At 50.0% G+C, this 17,620-nt stretch overlaps 1 long non-coding RNA gene across 1 annotated transcript; it reads left to right on the top strand.

Moving 5' to 3' along the window:
- The first annotated feature begins 169 nt into the window (after window positions 1–169).
- Window positions 170–16,816, top strand: LOC136546237 (uncharacterized). The gene is made up of 7 exons (XR_010781311.1): window positions 170–230; window positions 325–424; window positions 512–595; window positions 1,097–1,184; window positions 15,464–15,533; window positions 15,717–15,791; window positions 16,478–16,816. It is a non-coding gene; the product is annotated as an uncharacterized lncRNA (long non-coding RNA).
- The last annotated feature ends 804 nt before the right edge of the window (window positions 16,817–17,620 follow it).

Raw genomic sequence — 17,620 nt, 5'->3', positions numbered from 1 at the left:
CTTAGAAGACTGAAGCTGGAAATTTTCCATTATAAAAAAAAGTTAAGTATATGCTAGATTCTAGGTATAAATCTGTATTTGAACATCAATTTGAGCTTCTCTAATAGATCTGCAGTAGCAGGGCAGCTTGGTTGGCAGCTCCCAGATGTGTTGTGGTAACATGGCAGCTTCTTGATGTGCTGTGGCACAACAGTGGTTCTGCACTGATGGCATGTGGTGCAGCATGAGTGGTGAGCATCTCCCCTTCAATACATGGTCCTTGCTTATCTGGGTTGAGTAGTTCATTTGTTAATTATTTTTCTCTAATTACATTGATACTGCTAGGTGTTGCAATTAACTTAACAGCTTTATGATTGAGTAGCAAAAGTGGGGGGAAAAGCTTCGTGTCCATATATTAGTAATTGAGATGACAAATCCTAAAATTGTAAGTGGAGAACCTATTTTGCTTCCTGAGTTGAAGTACTGTGTGGCATATGGAGGTCTTAATTTGTTATATGTGTTGTGTCTGCAGCTTACAGAAACTTGGATTGCTCCAACTCAAAGTTCTGCCACTGAGCTTAGAAGACAACTAGTCCCAAGCTGTAACTTCTATGAGGTAATTTTAAATAGTAGTTCCATGTAGTTTCATTGATTCTCTGATCAGCCAATTCAATGGAAAATTTTGGTTTTAGTAGCGCTTGTGGAGTTTACTTGATGCACAGATTCATTTTTCCATCTAGTTAAAAGGGTCAATTATTAGACATTTGGTTTAGTGGAAAATCCATCAAGTACTAGCAAGCATAACTCAATCTAGTTAAAAGGGTCAATTATTTAATATTTGGTTTCGTGTACATATATTAGTAATCGGGCTGACAAATTCTTAAACTGTAAGTGCAGAACCTAATTTTTGCTTCCTGAGTTCAAGTAGTGTATGGCATATAGTGGTCTTAAATTTGTTTTGGGACAAAATTAAATATCAACTTATATTCTAACGACTGGTTTTGTGGTTATCTAAGTGAATAATGTATGCTTTGAATCTGGCCATTGCATCTGGTTCATGCTGCACGCTACATGAAATTAATCTGACTATCTGAAGCAAATTGTGCTACTTGTACAGGTGGGAAAGGGAAAGCGTTGATTTTACTTCAGTTGCTTGAGCTCCTTCAGTTCCTTGAGCTCCAATCGTCGATCTCAGATTTGTCTAGGTACTGCTGCCATCTCCTTCCAGACCTCACTTAAATGATAGACATTTTAGATAGTCAATAAGTTTTTCCTCTGACATCTTGCCTTACATCACTATAACTGATTTTTTATTCTCATAAAAAATTGAGACTTGAGCTGTTGCAAAATTAGTAGGGTGTGATGACATTCTATGGACCGCTTTTGTGTGATAAACTTCTTGTCATTACTAGTTGTTTATTTGGTCTATCGGAAATGTTACTGTTAATATCAGGTTAATTTTTTACTGCTTTAGTTAACGTTAGAATGCTTGTTAGTTACTGTTTTAGCAGGCTGTACTTAAGGTACAATTCTACTTTGGTCAATTATCTGGTTGCAGCCTTACACTATAAGAGATATGACCTTCTATGACGATTTTCTCGTGACGACAGCTAAATTTGTCGCTAAGTCATTCTGCTTTACAATGTTTTTCAGTGGGTTCATGACTTTACGACAAAAATTATATGTGCGTCGCTAAGATCTTGTAGAAGTCATCGTAAACAGAAGGATTTCCATGTTATGAGGAACTATAGTTCTTCATGACATGCCAACAAACAATCGTCTTATTATTTAAATTTTAACTTGCTAAGCACAACTCCACGTATCATATGTTGAATTCAAAATTTTAAACTGTCCAAACTACCTCGAATGAAAAAAAGAAAACCAATGTTCTAGATCTCGATGTGACCAACAATGTTGTAGTTGATGACTTTTTAATTTCAAATTATTTTTGGTCCTAAAATTATATATGAAGTTCTTATATTTTGAAATTTAAAATTTTAAATTACCTCAAATGGAAAAACAAATAGAAGCAAGGTTATAGATCTTAATTAGATCTATAACTTTGTAATCCATGACTTTTTTGTTATAAAATATTTATTGTTTCAAAAGTCTATTGAAAGTTGTCACTCAGATTTTTTTATAATACCCATCTCCAGGTATTTCAACCTGCGCCAATTTTTTCCATCCCTTTTCCCACTGATGTTTTCCCCTCCCATGGCACCAAAATTTCCTCTGCGTGCTCTCGCCACACCAAATCCGCCAACCCTAACAATAACAAAAAATAAAATAAAAACCACATACTTTGGCCATCGTCAGTTCTCTCAGTTCTCACTCTACCGCCGTCCTCCCATCGACGCCTCCCCAAATTCCACTGAAGCCCCCATCACCGAGCTCCTCTAGTCCCAAGCCGAGCTTCGCTAGTGCCATGGCCGATCTCCTCCCGATGGGGCGACCGCCGCGGGGAAACACCACACGCCCCTATTCTTACTGAAGTCGGCCGGAGCCATGGCGGCATACACCGGCGGCTGAGGCAGCCACCCAGCCCCCTACTCTTCCTCGAGTTCGTGTCTCGGCAGATCCACCTACGGCAACGGTAGGTCAGCAGTCATCCTGTCGGTGCAGAAAGTGACCAACTAGTGAATATTTGTAGTTTTGTTGTACGTTGTGATCGGAGGTGGCCTAGCACTCAATGACACAAGATTTATACTGGTTCAGGCAACATGCCCTACGTCCAATCAGGGTCGGTTGGTGACTTTATTCCTGAGCCCAGGTGCTCAAAGTTTGCAGTGGGGTTATAAACGAGAAGGAGAAAGATGGGGTGTATAAGAGGTCCGGTCAGCTCCGGTCGGAAGGACCGAGAGTGACAGGAACTTCGCTATGAGCTAAGTGTTCAAGCGGGTGCTTGAGGTCCAAACCTGGTGGTTCTATGGTTGTGAGCTATCGATCTAAGGAACTCTGATCAACTGGAATTGGCCCCCCGTTGTTGGAGGAAGCGCACCCCCTTTTATAGATGAAGGGGACGGCTTTACAAGTGAGACAGAAAGGGTGCGTATGTTACCAAGCCTTGTTGCCCATGCCTACCGAGCCTTGTTGCCCACACCGGTGGGTACAAGATAATGGTAGGCGCCTACAACACTGTTGATGTTACTATAGAATGGCAGAGAGGTCGTGCTGTCTTTTTTCAGGGATGGTGGACGTCGGTACCTACAAATATTGTTTGATGCCTAGAGGCATGTGAGGAGTCTCGCTATGTTCACCCAGTTCGGTAAATCCTGGCGCCCATACCGCTATCGATGCCCAGAGGCATGTGGGGGGCCTTACCGTATGGGAGTTTTAGTGGCCCCTACAATACTGTTGAGGGAGATATCGGCGCCTACAATACTGTTTGTGTCAGGGTGGCTGCAGAGTACTGTTCCGCGTAGGGTATGGTCCCTAGTACAGTGGTTTTGACTTGTGAGCCTTGCCTTGCCTTTCTTTGCACGTCTTCTAGTTCCTACTGAGCGGGCGTCCCTGGTTGGATGGCTCTAGTCGGCTCTGAGTGCGCCGGTCGGAGAAGAGCGGTGAGCAGGGTTCCTGTGACCCTTGGTCGGAGATGCGGGGTCGAAGTCGGAAATAGTGTTTAGGGCCAGGCCTTCCGATCAGAGAGGTCGTCCGGTGGCGACTGGAGTTGAAGCGAACGCTCCGGTCGGAGAGGTGGGCCGAAGCAGCCGACGGGCGGGCGCTGCTTCTCTTTGGCCAGACCTTCCGGTCGGTGACTGGGCCGCCCTTCCGGCCTATCGCTTTAGACTCTTGGGTCAAGCCTTGGCATGGAAGCCGGTCCTCGAGGGACCCCAGGTTCATGAATCCGACAGGAGCCCCCGAGTCCTTGGGTGATTCAGGTAGAATCATCTGGGGGATTTTTGTCTTGCCGGTGGGTGCGCGTGAGCCACCCGCGGGTGTAGCCCCCGAGCCTCCAGGCGGTTCGGGCAGAACTGTCTAGGGGGGTTTCCTGTGTTGTCAGTGGGGGAGTTTTTTTATTTTGAGATGGAGTTTTGTCGCCCAAGGTGTCATTGTGCAGCCGAGGCGGTTCTTAGTTGTTCTGAGAGATTGGGCGAGAGGGAGCTTGCGGATCCTGGTGTCGGTGCGCGTCGTGGATCGAGCGAGGGAGTCAGTAAAGGGTGTTGGACGAGATAGAGCTTGACTGATCCTAGCGTCGATGCGCGCCGTGGGATCGAGTGAGGCAGTTAGTTTTGGACGTGACAGAGCTTCACTAATCCTGGCGTTGATGTGCGCCGTGGGATCGGGTGATGCAGTTAGTTTTGGACGAGACAGAGCTCACTGATGCTGGCATCAATGCACGTCGTGGGATCGAGCAAGGGACTCAGTCTTGGACGAGACAGAGCTCACTGATGCTGGCGTCGATGCGCGCCGTGGGATCGAGTGTGTTGGAGTCGTGTTTTGGACGAGACAGAGCTCACTGATGCTGGCATCGATGCGCGTCGTGGGATCGAGCGAGGGAGTCAGTCTTGGACGAGACAGAGCTCACTGATGCTAGTGTCGATGTGCGCTGTGGGATCGAGCGAGGGAGTCAGTCTTGGATGAGACAGAGCTCACTGATGTTGGCGTCGATGCATGTCGTGGGACCGAGTGAGTCGGAGTCGTGTTTTGGATGAGACAGAGCTCACTGATGCTGGCGTCGATGTGTGCCGTGGGATCAAGTGAGTCGGAGTCATGTTTTGGATGAGACAGAGCTCACTGATGCTGGCATCAATGCGCGCCGTGGGATTGAGCGAGGGAGTCAGTCTTGGATGAGATAGAGCTCACTGATGCTGGTGTCGATGCGCGCCGTGGGATCGAGCGAGGGAGTCAATCTTGGATGAGACAGAGCTCACTAATGCTGGTGTCGATGCGCGTCGTGGGATCGAGTGAGTCAGAGTTGTGTTTTGGACGAGACAGAGCTGACTAATGCTAGCGTTGATGCGCACTGTGGGATCGAGTGAGTTGGAGTCATGTTTTGGATGAGACAGAGCTCACTGATGCTGGCGTCGATGCGTGCCGTGGGATCGAGTGAGGGAGTTAGTCTTGGACGAGATAGAGCTCACTGATGTTGGCGTCGATGCGTGCTGTGGGATTGAGTGAGTCAGAGTCATGGGGCGAGATTGGGGTCGTAGACCCAGATGTTTTGGAGCGTAGTCGGAAGCGCAGCCGGATGACATGAGTTCGGAGTCGACGCAAGTTTGGAGTCGCGGTCCCTGGTTTTTAACGCGAGTTCGGAGTCACGGTCCCTAGTTTTTGACGTGAGTTCGGAGTCACAGCCCCTGGTTTTTTTGGAGCGTAGCCGAAAGCATAGTTAGTTGGTTAGTTTACAGATCGGACAAGGCGGTGCTCGCGGATCCTAGCGTCGGTGCGCACTGTGGGACTGGGTGAGTCGGAGTCATGGATCCTAGCGAGTTCAGGGTTATAGTCCCTAGCATTTGTCTTGAGCCCCCAAGCCTTGTTGGGCCTTCATAGGGGTCGATGTGAGTTGTGTGCGTTACCCCCATCCTCGGTTCCTCACAACCGGAGGGGCTGAGTCTCGTCTCCTGTCCCGATCGCTCGGGCTCGAATGACGTCGCTCGGTGAGTTCGCTAACTAGTATGATCGAGTGGAATTTGGGTCCATCGTTCGTGACGGGTCAGCATAGCCCTCTTGTGACATTCCATTACTCCTTTACCTACAACCCGGCAGATGCCTGGGTCGTTCTGGAGATCGACCTGGGTGGCCTAATGGCCTCCCCTTGATGGAGATTCTGTGGGCTTAGCGCGAGGTTCAGGATCAAACAAGAAGGTTGAGATGACCCGGTCTACCTAACTGGGCGAGGGCCACATGGGGCTCATCTACGTTTTTCTCCCCTAGCTCTATTGGTTGCTCATGTCGAGTGAGGCAACCGTCGCTTCGTGATGCAACACGGAACGTTGTGATGGATTTCACTACACGTGCGATGCTTAGTTCCCGAGCCCCCGGGTGGTTCAGAGCCTGAATCGTCTGGGAGGTTCGGGCATATGGAATGAATGCGCGTATGGATGTATGAAATGATTGTAAGGAAATAGAGGGGGTTGGTAGTGCTCACCTTGATGGCTTGAGTGATGGGGTTCGGAGAGTTTCAGTCGGAAATATCCGCCTGGGACCTATGCTGGTCAATTGTGGGTGAGTCCTTGTGTGAACAGTTTTTGTATTAATGAACACATGCTCACCTTGATTACCTGAGTGACAGGGTTTGGAGAGCTTCAGTCGGAAATGTCCGACCAGGACCTAAGTGACAGGGTTCGAAGAGCTTCAGTCAAAAATGTCCAACCAGGACCCGTGCTCGTCGTTCGTGATGGAGTCAGCATGGCCTACATGGGGCGCCCCTTCGCTTCCTTACCTATCATTCGGTGTCTACCCTGAGTGATTCGATCGAATCAGGAGGTCGGATGGTTTCTTCCGGTGGAAGATTTCGCTTTGGGTTCCTCTAGGTCTCGCCTAGGGAAGCGGGAAGCCACCCGCGTGTGGTGGCGCTTCTATTCCTGTGCCCATCGTGCGGTAGTGGTTGGTCGTGCGGTAGTGGTGGGCCATGGCCAAGCCATGTCCCTTCTGATCAGGAGCCATTTCGTCATGTAGGGCACATCTCATCGGTCAGGGCGTGTCTTATCTGCATTAAATGGGAAAGAGAGAGAATTCCTCGCTCCGCCGTTCTGTCTTCCCCGATCAGCACGGCCTTCCCTGACTGTTGTTTCCTTTTCCTTAAGTAGGAGAAGGGAGAGGGTTTTTTCGCCTCGTTCTTTTGCATGTTCCTCATCTGCCACTGCCTTCCCTCTTCCTTCTTGCCGTGAGCGTTCCTGAGAGCCACGGAGGTTTCTAGGAAAGAAAGAGGAGAGAGCAAAGGGGAAGAGAAGAACTCACCAATCCTCTTGTGATCCCAGAGTGAAATTTCAGACTAGAGTCGTCCACCGTGAGGAAGTCGGTGCTAGAGGCCTTCGTCAAGAAGGGGTTTCTGCCGCCGTAGGAGGTGGCGCACTAGAGGGTTCCCAGGGGGGAGGAGTTTCCGTAGCCTCGGCCCAATGAGGTGGTGTCCTTCCTCACCTTCCATGAGCATGGGTTGGGATACCCTGCGCACTGGTTTTTGCATGGACTCCTTAATGAGTGGGGTCTGGAGCTGTAGCACCTTAATCCGACGGGGGTGCTACATATCACCGGCTTCATCACCGTCTGTGAGGCTTTCCTCAGGATGGAGCCACACGTGGATTTCTTCCGGCGGCTGTTCTCCGGGAGGACCCTGACGGCGAGGAATTTGGCCGAAACTGCGCTGGTGGGAGGTTTCGCCTTGCAGAGGAAACTGAGTGCGGGAGGTTCATACCCCGCGTACACCCCCTGTGACTCCAACCAGGGGTGGCATGGGGAGTGGTTTTACATTAGGAATCCGGTGGCGGCACCATTCCCGGTGTTCACCAATGGGAGGCCAGAGAAGCGGGATAGCTGGTCGTGGGGTTGCACCCGCACGAAGAAGCACAAGGTGGGAGTCATCGAGGAGGAGCTCCGGGGGCTCGTAAAGTGGGGCCTTGACAGGGTGCGGGTGTTCCACACCCTCTACCACCGCAGGGTTGTGCCGTTGGTGGAGAGGACGTGGCCGATGTGGAGGTACAGCGGTCAGTCGGACCTAGATCGTGCATCGCCGGAGGACCTGCCAGACGACGAGGTCTGGAGTCGCCTGGGGCTAGGTGCTGCAGCTGAGGCCTAAGGAGACGGTTGTGGGGAAACCCATACCGTTCAATGCCTCGGTCGTATCCAGACTAGTATGATCCCTTCTTTTTCATTCGTGTCCCTTCCTCTGCTTTTCCTATTTCTTGATTTCAGGTCATCCATTCCACAGGGGCTTGAAAAGTACAAGTCCCGACCACACCTTCCTAAGGGACCGGAGGGCGTGGCCCGGCAGGCCACCTAGAAGGAGGCGGCAGATGCTAGGAAGAAGAAGAGAACTATGGAGGTTCGACGGAAGTAGGAGAAGGAGCGGGAGGTCACCCGACGCGTGAAGGCTGGGGACGTAGGAGCGATGTCGAGTCAGAACTTGCGTCGGATGATCCTACGGATGTGAACAACATGGTCTTCTCCGATGAGGAGGAGAGTCGAGAGGTCATTGGGACTTTGGTGGAGCGTCGTGACCCTACGACGACGTTCGCTGGTGAGGAGCATGAGGCCGCGTGGCGTGCGGTGGTTCCCGCGCCGACGAAGCGTGCGGTGAGCGCCGACGCCGTTGGCGGACGGGCGGCGAAATGGACGCGGTCACCGCACCCCTTAGCGGTGTTGCTAGTCTCGTCATCGCCTATGGAGGACGTGGTTGAGCAAGCTGGGTGGTCCGAGGAGCAGACTGGTGCCCGTACGTCATGTGACTTGCAGCCGGCGGATGCTTCGCCCGTTGCTCCGGTCGGGGAGTCCCGAGCTGGAGGTCGTAGCGACCCGGAGGCCGGGCAGGAGCCGATCAGGATGACTCCGCCCCCATCTGAAGCGAGGGGCGCGGGTTGTAGCCTAGGAGTGGTCCTCGTCCTGTAGGTCTGTTGTCATTGGGGCCTACCTTCAGAGTCATGCCGCTCACCTCTCGGTGTGTTTCCCTTTGTTGCTCTTCGATCTTTTGCTGGTTGAGTCTTTTTGGAGTGTGACTTACCTACAATTTCTATCAGCGACCGAGGGATGACAGGGCTGAGCATCGCCTTGACTCCTGTGCAGGAGACCTGTAGGCCCACCCTACAGCGTGCTACGGCGAGCGATAGGGGGAGCAGGGTGGTGGCGGCGAGCTCTTCCCTTTCGGGGGCGGTTGCTGCCATAGTGACGGCGGCGATTCCGGTGCCGACGGCGGGGGCTATGTCAGAAGTAACTCTCGTGGCCCCTCCTCCACTAGTCACGGAGGAAGAGGAGAGGGAGACTGAGCTCCTGGCCTCACCGGGCGGAGGGCCGCCTGGCTCATGCTTGTCACTGGGGCCAAAGGCATCGGAGGAAAGTGCGGCTGGGACAGAGTCAGGACGCCCAGTGGCGGTCCACATGAGTGAAGTGGTGGACATTCTGTCTGATGATGAGTTTGATATCGTGGCGGGGCCATCGGTGTCGCCGCGGGAGCTGGCGGTGGTCCAAGTGGAGGCTGGGCCCTCCGATGGGCTACCGGAGGGTGACCTAGAGTGGGCCTACCCTAAGGACCAAACGGAGGCGTGGTTTGTCCTTTGGGATTCTTGGGAGCATCAGCTCTGGGACATCCTTAGGGAACAAGGGCATGCCGCGGTGTCCGAGCTCACCAAGCTGTCCGAGAAGCTTGGAAACGCTTAGAGGCAGGTTAGGTTTGCTCAGCAGTTGGTGGAGGTCGACCTGCAGCTTGCCATGATGGTCAATTTTCCATACTTTGTCCTTAACCTTTGAACCTTTTGTTGGTTGCCTTAGCACGCCTATTTTTTGTAGAGTCTAAAGGAGATGTCGTCCCGCAAGTCTTACTTCCTCCGGACAGAACACGCCCGGATGGCCGAGCTTGAGCGTCGGGTAGAGTCTGCCTGCCGCGAGTCCTAGGACCGGGCGGCCGAGGCGGCCACGGCACGAGCAGAGGGGCAGCGTGCAATGGAGCGAGCGACTACCGCCGAGCAAGGGCTCGAGGCGGCAAAGGCCCGTCAGGCGGAGACTGAGGCAGGGTTGTGGGCATCCCTGGCGAACACCGAGGCGGTGCTTCAGGAGGCCTTGGTGGCCCTTGAGCTAGAGCGGAGCGCTTTGGCATCAAAGCGGGCCGCCCTGGAGTCGACACGGAAGGCCCTACAGGTGCAGCGGATGGCTCAGTTGGAGGTGGACCAGGAGGTGCTCACGCTCCGAGGCCGGGTGAGGGGGACGGAGGACGTGAGTGCCTGGCCGCGCGAGCAGGCGGCCTGGCAGGTGAAGGATCTCTCCATCCTTGAGAACTTCCACGTCGGTACGTGCTTTTTCTATTCTTTGTTTTCCTTCAGCCTATTTCTGAGCTTGTCGCTCTTCTCTCAGAGCTGGGTGGAAAGGTGAAGATGCTAGAGTGGGACCTAGAAACGATCAAGGCGAACCCTCAGCCGGAATGCGAAGGAACTGGCCAAGTCCTGTGAAGAGCGACGTGCTCTCGAGGGGAATCTTGACCAGATCCGCAACGTTGCCCAGCTTGTCATCTCAGACGTCTTCGGGTCGGCGCCCAGCACTAGCGCACCTGCGGTCCAGCTGGCGGAGGTCCTAGATGCGGTTCGGGACCTTATCAGGAGCGGGCTGTTCTATAGGGCATCGGGGGTGCTGATATCGGTGGCGATGCACCATCCGAACCTAGACTTCACCGCCATCTACAGTGGGTATGCTGAAGGCTTGAGCATGGAGGACGTCTAGTCGACCGGGGAGGGCTTGCTGCCACACGCAAGGTCGGTGGTGGAGCAAGTCTCTACCCTATGGGTGATGGACGTCCGCCGTGAAGACATGGCCAGAAGCATGCACGGAGAAGACGCTGCCCAGTCTACAAATGGTGCGGAGCCTAGGTCAGAGGTGAACGTTGCCCCGGCCCCAACCGAGCCGAATGTCATGTCACCGGGGAGTAAGCAACCTGCGCCCCCATCGGTCGCTCCGACAGCTGATGCTGCCGGGCTAGTCCAATAGCTTGCAAAATATAAGTAGTTTAGTGAAGGTAGAAGTTTAAGTTTGTGGGGGAGCCCCCGTGTAAATATTACTGTGTGTTTAATGACTACCGTCGGTTTTGTTTTCTATCATGGAATTTCTCCTTTCGGGGGAGGCTATTCCCTTTCTTTCCTTAGTTTCCCCTTAGCATAATTTTGTTTTTTATTCTTTCTTTCTTGTACCTACCCATTTGTCCCATAGGCCGCGACCTTGGGAGCCCGGGGCGTGGCCTACGAGGCTCGGCTGCTCATAACCATAGGAAAAGGTGGGGTGCGATCGGTTGAAATGTTTTTAAAGCAAAGCTACGTAAAGCAAAACTAAGGAACAAACTATCCCGTTGGTTGGGTAGGAAGGAATTTCACCATATGTAAACAAAACAGGGAGGTAGTCAATAAGCATAATGATAGTAGTGTACTCTAGTGGAGCCCCCGAGCGCCCCAGGCCGAAAAGTGTTCGGGTCGGGATGCTCTTACAGGAGCATATACTAAGTAAACAAATGATAAGATTGAAGCTTAGGGAAAAAGCGACATAGCTATTTCAGGCGTTTGGAGAGAAGGGCGTCGTTGTCATCCTTTGGTCGGTACGCATCCGGTTGGATCACTTCGTCCTTTAGTTGTCTGAATCATAGCCCGCTACGCTCCCTTTCTTGGTTGCTGCTTCCTTGCCTTTTTCTTCCTTTGGCCTGCCGGCTTGCCATAGAAGGTGCTTGAGGAGCTGGCAGTCCTTGTAGAGGTGTTTTACGAGGTAGTCGTGGTTGGTGCATGGGCTCTCTATGAGCTCGTGGAAGTGGCCGGAAGGGCCCTGCTGGGGCTGCGTGCCCGCATGATCAGCCGTGGCGACCAACACGGGTTGGCCGGTCGGCAACGATTCTTTCTGTTCTTTTTCCCCCTCTGCGTGGAGGGGCCTTCATCCTAATCTAGGCGCTTGGCCTTGCCCTTGCCCTGGCCTCCGTCGGAGCGCGGCGGGAGCGATGCTTGTTGGGGGTTTTGGACAAAGGTCCGCGGTCCTGGGCCATCAGGGCTAGGACTCTGGTCACTGTTGCGTGTGTCTTAGTTCGGTCCGAGCCACGTGAATATAGGCAGTCAGTGTGGAGCAGTCGCTAGGTCAAGACGAGGTGCCGGTGCGGCCTCCTGTGCCGTACTCGGCGATTGTAGCGGCGATCGGGTGGAGCGACCCATCTACCACGTCCTCGTTCCCTTGGCGGAGAGCGAGGACATGAGTTGGCATCATGATATGGAGCACTCCTCTTGTTGAACGGCGGTGGTCTCCACTAGTGCCCGGAGGTTCCGGTGGATCGCCTATTCATGAGGGTCGTTCGGCTCGGACATGCCGCGTAGAAGCATTGCAGTGGCGGCGATGTTCTGGTTCGCCTGAGTGAAGTGTGGGGGACTATTCCCCCTATCCATGGCGTTGTGCTGGACCTGATGGGTGTGCCCCCTGGCACCGCTCACTGGTCTATGAGCGCAGGGCGTAGTGTGGTGCGCCGGACGTGCCGACGCAGTTGGTGGCTGATGCGGCCACCATTGTCGTAATTCCTCCTCGTGCTTGAGTGTGAGCTCGGGGGTCTCCACATGAGGGTCTGGAGAGGTGCGAGTCTGTGAGGACTCCACTTCCGCCGGTGGGTGTCCTGAAGGGTTCGCCATGGCGCACTCCTGGGACAGATGGTGGCTAGGTGCCATGTCGCCAATGCTGGAGCCGTCACTCTCACCATCGTCATCCATGAGGTCGAGGAAATAGGTGGGAGCATAGCTCGCCGTTCCCACAAATTCGGATGCGAGAGGGGGTGGCACAGGCATCCTTCGGAGCCCCCGGGCGTATGCATCCGCGGAAGACGCGAGGCCATAGGGGAACCGGTCATACGGCGGTTGCGTTGGGGATAACGGGGTTCCATCGGATAATCGCCGAAAGATAAAGAATAGTAAGTAAATAATAGCGTGTATATTACTCACAGTGGGGTTTGAGCAGAGAGTTTGCTCGGAAAGAAGCGCAGATGTCGTGTCGTCGAAGCCATGCATCCCGGAGTTGATGGAGGACGCTCCTCCGATGGGTGCCAGGACGTGAGCCTCCTCGCGGAGATGTAGCGCGTCGAGCCAGTCGGTGATGAAGTTTAGGCTTCTGAAGAGGAAGGACTGTGATGGCTCGAAGACATGTGGAACCCGCATCCCAACGGGTGAGAGTGCGGGAAACTCCAACGAGCCGAAGCGAATCATATCGCTCGAGCCCACCACGGCGAGGGTGCCAGAAAAGTGGGCCATCCGATGACCAAAAAGTGTTGAACGTATAGCGTCTTCCCCATGGACGTGCCAACTGTTGGTGCAGAAAGTGACCAACTAGTGAATATTTGTAGTTTTGCTGTACGTTATGATCGGAGGTGGCCTAGCACTCAATGACATAGGATTTATACTGGTTTAGGCAACGTGCCCTACATCCAGTCGGGGTCGGTCGGTGACTTTATTCCTGAGTCCAGGTGCTCAAAGTTTGCAGTGGGGTTACAAATGAGAAGGAGAAAGATGGGGTGTATAAGAGGTCCGGTCGACTCCGGTCAGAAGGGCCGAGAGTGATAGGAACTTCACTATGAGCTAAGTGTTCAAGCGGGTGCTTGAGGTCCGAACCTGGCGGTTCTATGGTTGTGAGCTATCGATCTAAGGAACTCTGATCAACTAGAATTGGCCCCCCGTTGTTGGAGGAAGCGCACCCCATTTTATAGATGAAGGGGATAGCTTTACAAGTGAGAGGGAATGGGTGCGTATGTTACCGAGCCTTGTTGCCCATGCCTACCGAGCCTTGTTGCACACACCGGTGGGTACAAGATAATGGTAGGCGCCTACAACATTGTTGATGTTACTGTAGAATGGCAGAGAGGTCGTGCTACCTTTTTCAGGGATGGTGGACGTCGGTACCTACAAATACTATTTGATGCCTAGAGGCATGTGAGGAGTCTCGCTATGTTCACCCGGTACGGTAAATCCTAGCGCCCATACCGCTATCGATGCCCAGAGACACGTGGGGGGCCTTACCATATGGGAGTTTTAGCGGCCCCTACAATACTGTAGAGGGAGATGTCGGCGCCTACAATACTGTTTGTGTCAGGGTGGCTATAGAGTACTGTTCTGCGTAAGGTATGGTCTCTGGTATAGTGGTTTTGACTTGTGAGCCTTGCCTTGCCTTTCTCCGCACGTCTTCTGGTTCCTACCGAGCGGGCGTCCCCGGTCGAACGGCTCTAGTCGGCTCTGAGTGCACTAGTCAGAGAAGAGCGGTGAGCAGGGTTCCTGCGACCCCCGGTCGGAGACGCGGGGTCGGAGTCAGAAATAGTATTTAGGGCCAGGCCTTCCGATCGGAGAGGCCGTTTGATGGCGACTGGAATCAAAGCTAACGCTCCGGTCGGAGAGGTGGGCCGAAGCAGCCGACGGGTGGGCGCTGCTTCTCTTCGGCCAGACCTTTCGATCGGTGACTGGGCCGCCCTTCTGGCCTGTCGCTTTAGACTCTTGGGTCGAGCCTTGGTGTGGAAGCCGGTCCCCAAGGGACCCCGGGTTCATGAACCCGACACATCCCGTCCCCTTCCCTCTCCTCCCCTGCCTTTTGCCTCGAATCTAACAAGTGAGGGTCGAATCTATGCAGGGTTAGCTAGATCCACGGTCGCCCTTGGAGAAGGATGTCGAATCTCTGTCTCCAATGGGAGCCTTTCTTCTTCCTCTGCAAGATCCGACAGACTGTTGATCTGGCATGGTGGAGCACTGGTGCTTGTGACCATGTGATTTGTTAGGTTTTGTTTAGTTCTCATTACCTCCTTGCTCATGTAATCACTCACCTGTACTGATTTTTACTCAATAATAATCGTCTTTCAACTTCTGGGGATTTTTGATAGGGTGGCTTTAGGTTGGATCTTTCGGTGTGACACAAAACGGTAGGCTAGATGGAGTTTCTTCTATGGATTTGATCTATGGTGCTTTATTCACTTCCGAGTTAGTTCTTCCTCATATTTCTGATACACATGTTGCCTATTTTTTTGTCTGTGTATACACAGTCCAGATTTAATAGAAATGTGGTATTTGGTTCATAGCTGTAACTGACCTTTTATGCAGCAAAGATCTCTTGTGTGACTGTTGTTAAAAAGTAAAAATGACTGCTAATATTATCATGGAAAAATCTCTTGTGCTTCGATCTTTTTTCTAGGAAAAAAGAGAGTAGATTCCACACTAACCTGTGCAGTTTTTACTCTGAACATTAGTTTAGTTGCTCCATGTCTATTAGTGAGGTGTGGCTTAGTTTTTAGGTCACTTGTAGATTTACTTTCCCGGGCCACAGGAGAAATTACTTGGTGAGAAAAAAAATGAAGCATAACTTGTCCATTAGTTGCATTGACATGTTGTGTATGGAAATATTAAAAAAAAGAGTCTGATTGCTTCTATTTTACATTTGTCATGGACCATATCTATTGTTGTTTCCATTACTGCTACTGTCTATTGGTTACTTATGTCCATTAGTTCCATTCATGTTTATTTGCACAAGAGAAAATGATCTTTCTACTATTTGGAAAATACCAGTGCATCAATATAGAAAATTTTGGCAATCTGGTATTTCCTTTCAATATAGAAAATTTGAGATACTGAGATGAATCATTTGGGTTAGAAGTTTATGTGAGAAATAATGTTGTGACAACTGGCATACTGTCTACAGACGGTAGTCCATTGTAAGTGACAAACTTATTCTTTGCTTTCCCAGTCTATATCTTCATGCATGCACATGACAAATGACTGCTAACTTTAGCTTGTCCATATTTGGTCTCACTATTTGCAAACATGTTCAATCAAGTATCTAATCTAATTTAATTCAATTTCAGGGCAGAAAATTGGTAGCTGTGGGCACCTTGCAGCAAGTGTTTATGCTGGGGCAGTTACAACCTAACACAGGTCATTATAGGATCAATTTTGCACAAGTATTTCTACATTGCGTCTTTGAAATTTTCTCTACAGAGCTTCAAGGGCTACTAAATAAAACAGCTATACATTGCTGCACCTCTATCCCACATAGTTGTAATTCACCTGGCAGTATTTCATTCTTGTGTTACTTAGGATTTTAATCTTTGGTGATAGGCTGACGATGAACTGTTATGCGAGAATGAAGTAGGATCTCTGCACCTTCAAGAAAGGAGTGAAAAGTATGAAAAGGTACATGTTAGATCAGCTACTCCGCCAAGCTATCTTTAATGTGCAGTTTCCAACCAATTTAGATGATACAGGCTGTGATAATGTACCCTTGTAACATTATCAATCTGTTCCTTTTAAAGCCTCTTATTTAGGTTTGTGTTATATGTAAAATATATTAATGTAGAGGCCTTAAATGCAGAGTGCAAAAGTTGGTCTGTGTAGATCATTTGGTGTGATAGTACGAGGCAGACTCACAGTTGTTTCACAGATATGCCTTATGCTTCCATGCCTTTAGTTTTCCTTAGTTGATAATACCTTAAGTAGGTCTTGGATTTGTATGTGAATGGTCCAGTCAACTCTAAAGCAATTGGTTGTTTAGAAAGTGCTGCTGCTGTTGGGATTATGGGATACATTTTTTGGTAGGATTTCAGATTTTGTGCATTTATATTTAGAAAATTTGTCTAATAGACACCACCGAACTATTGCTTTTTGGAATCTGAATATTTTTACACCATGGATGGCGCTTCCAGCTAGCTATTCGTTAAAAAAGAATCTGAATATTATTGAAACTGATTTTTTATGATAATGCAAACTCAAGCTGTTGTCCTAACCTGAGATGAATATACTCTTTACTATTACTACTCCTTAGCTACCCTTGTGCAATCCATTTTAGCTACTCACCCAAACTATTTTTTTTGTCATGTTAGGCTCAAATGAAAGCTATCATGGCTCAGTTTGACCAGATGGGGAATAACCAAAGACTCTTGTAGAAGTCGTTGCTCATGTTTTGCCATCAAATAAATTTCTTCGAAATGTTGGCCTCAAGTCAATGGCCTCCAAGAGAACACTACTGCTGCAGCAACATGTGTACAAGAGTTGGTGCAGCACTTAGATAAATTTCATGGCGATTATTTTGCTACTTGTTGGACCTAGTACTTAGTTATTGACTTATATGTGAGGTTCATGTATTTTTGGTTGAGTTTGACATGAGAATTACTTGGACATGCAACTATTAATGGATCTGATTTGCCAAGCGGTGTAATGAATGTGGCCATTTTCAATTTGCTTGCTGGCTATAAACTGATTTTGTTTGCTGCAATATATATAGTCAGCTACAATATATTGAATTACCATGTTATATGACTAATATTTTATGACATTTTATTATCCTACGTGGCACCTGCATAGACATCTATGGTCAATGGTTCATGACGTTTTCTTTGCTTATTAACAACGATAATTGAGCGTCTTAAATCAACGACGCAAGTATGATCGTCGCAAAAGTTACGATGATAATGTCAGTTTTGTCACAGAACAACTTTAGCTACGGGGAATAGGTGACGAATGCATTTTCGTCGCACGTGCGCCGTAAACTGTGAAACATGACAAAATTTATAGTTTCTACGACATTAATGTAACGTCGTAGAAGGTCCTATCTCTTGTAGTGTTATGCCCAAAATATGTATGAATCGTATTGGTACTTTGCTTGCAGCTCATTTGTCAAATGGTTCAAATAGGCATACCACCGGAATTAACTAGTCCTTTTGAATCACAATAATTGTTACATCACTGGTGATATGGCTACCAGCCTACAACTAGACCATTCTAAAATTTTTATGTTCCTACAAGTATTGATTTACTGTATACGCACCAAACATGAATATACCTCTTATTTCCATCTTTCATGGTTCATGTGCCAACTGTAAATTATTCAGACCATTTCTTTTTGATGTAGATGTCAACTGGAGATGGATCTTCATGTTTCAGCAAACCTGGACCACAATAGTGTGGCATTGACTAGTGATGGTTGGAAGGATTTCGTGGAGCCAGCATATTTTGTTCATCGTAAT

The sequence above is a fragment of the Miscanthus floridulus genome, chromosome 3 (genome assembly GCF_019320115.1).
Source record: "Miscanthus floridulus cultivar M001 chromosome 3, ASM1932011v1, whole genome shotgun sequence".
Lineage (NCBI taxonomy): Eukaryota > Viridiplantae > Streptophyta > Magnoliopsida > Poales > Poaceae > Miscanthus > Miscanthus floridulus.
Note: the sequence above shows the minus strand (reverse complement) of the source record. Positions and strands in the feature narration are given on the sequence as shown.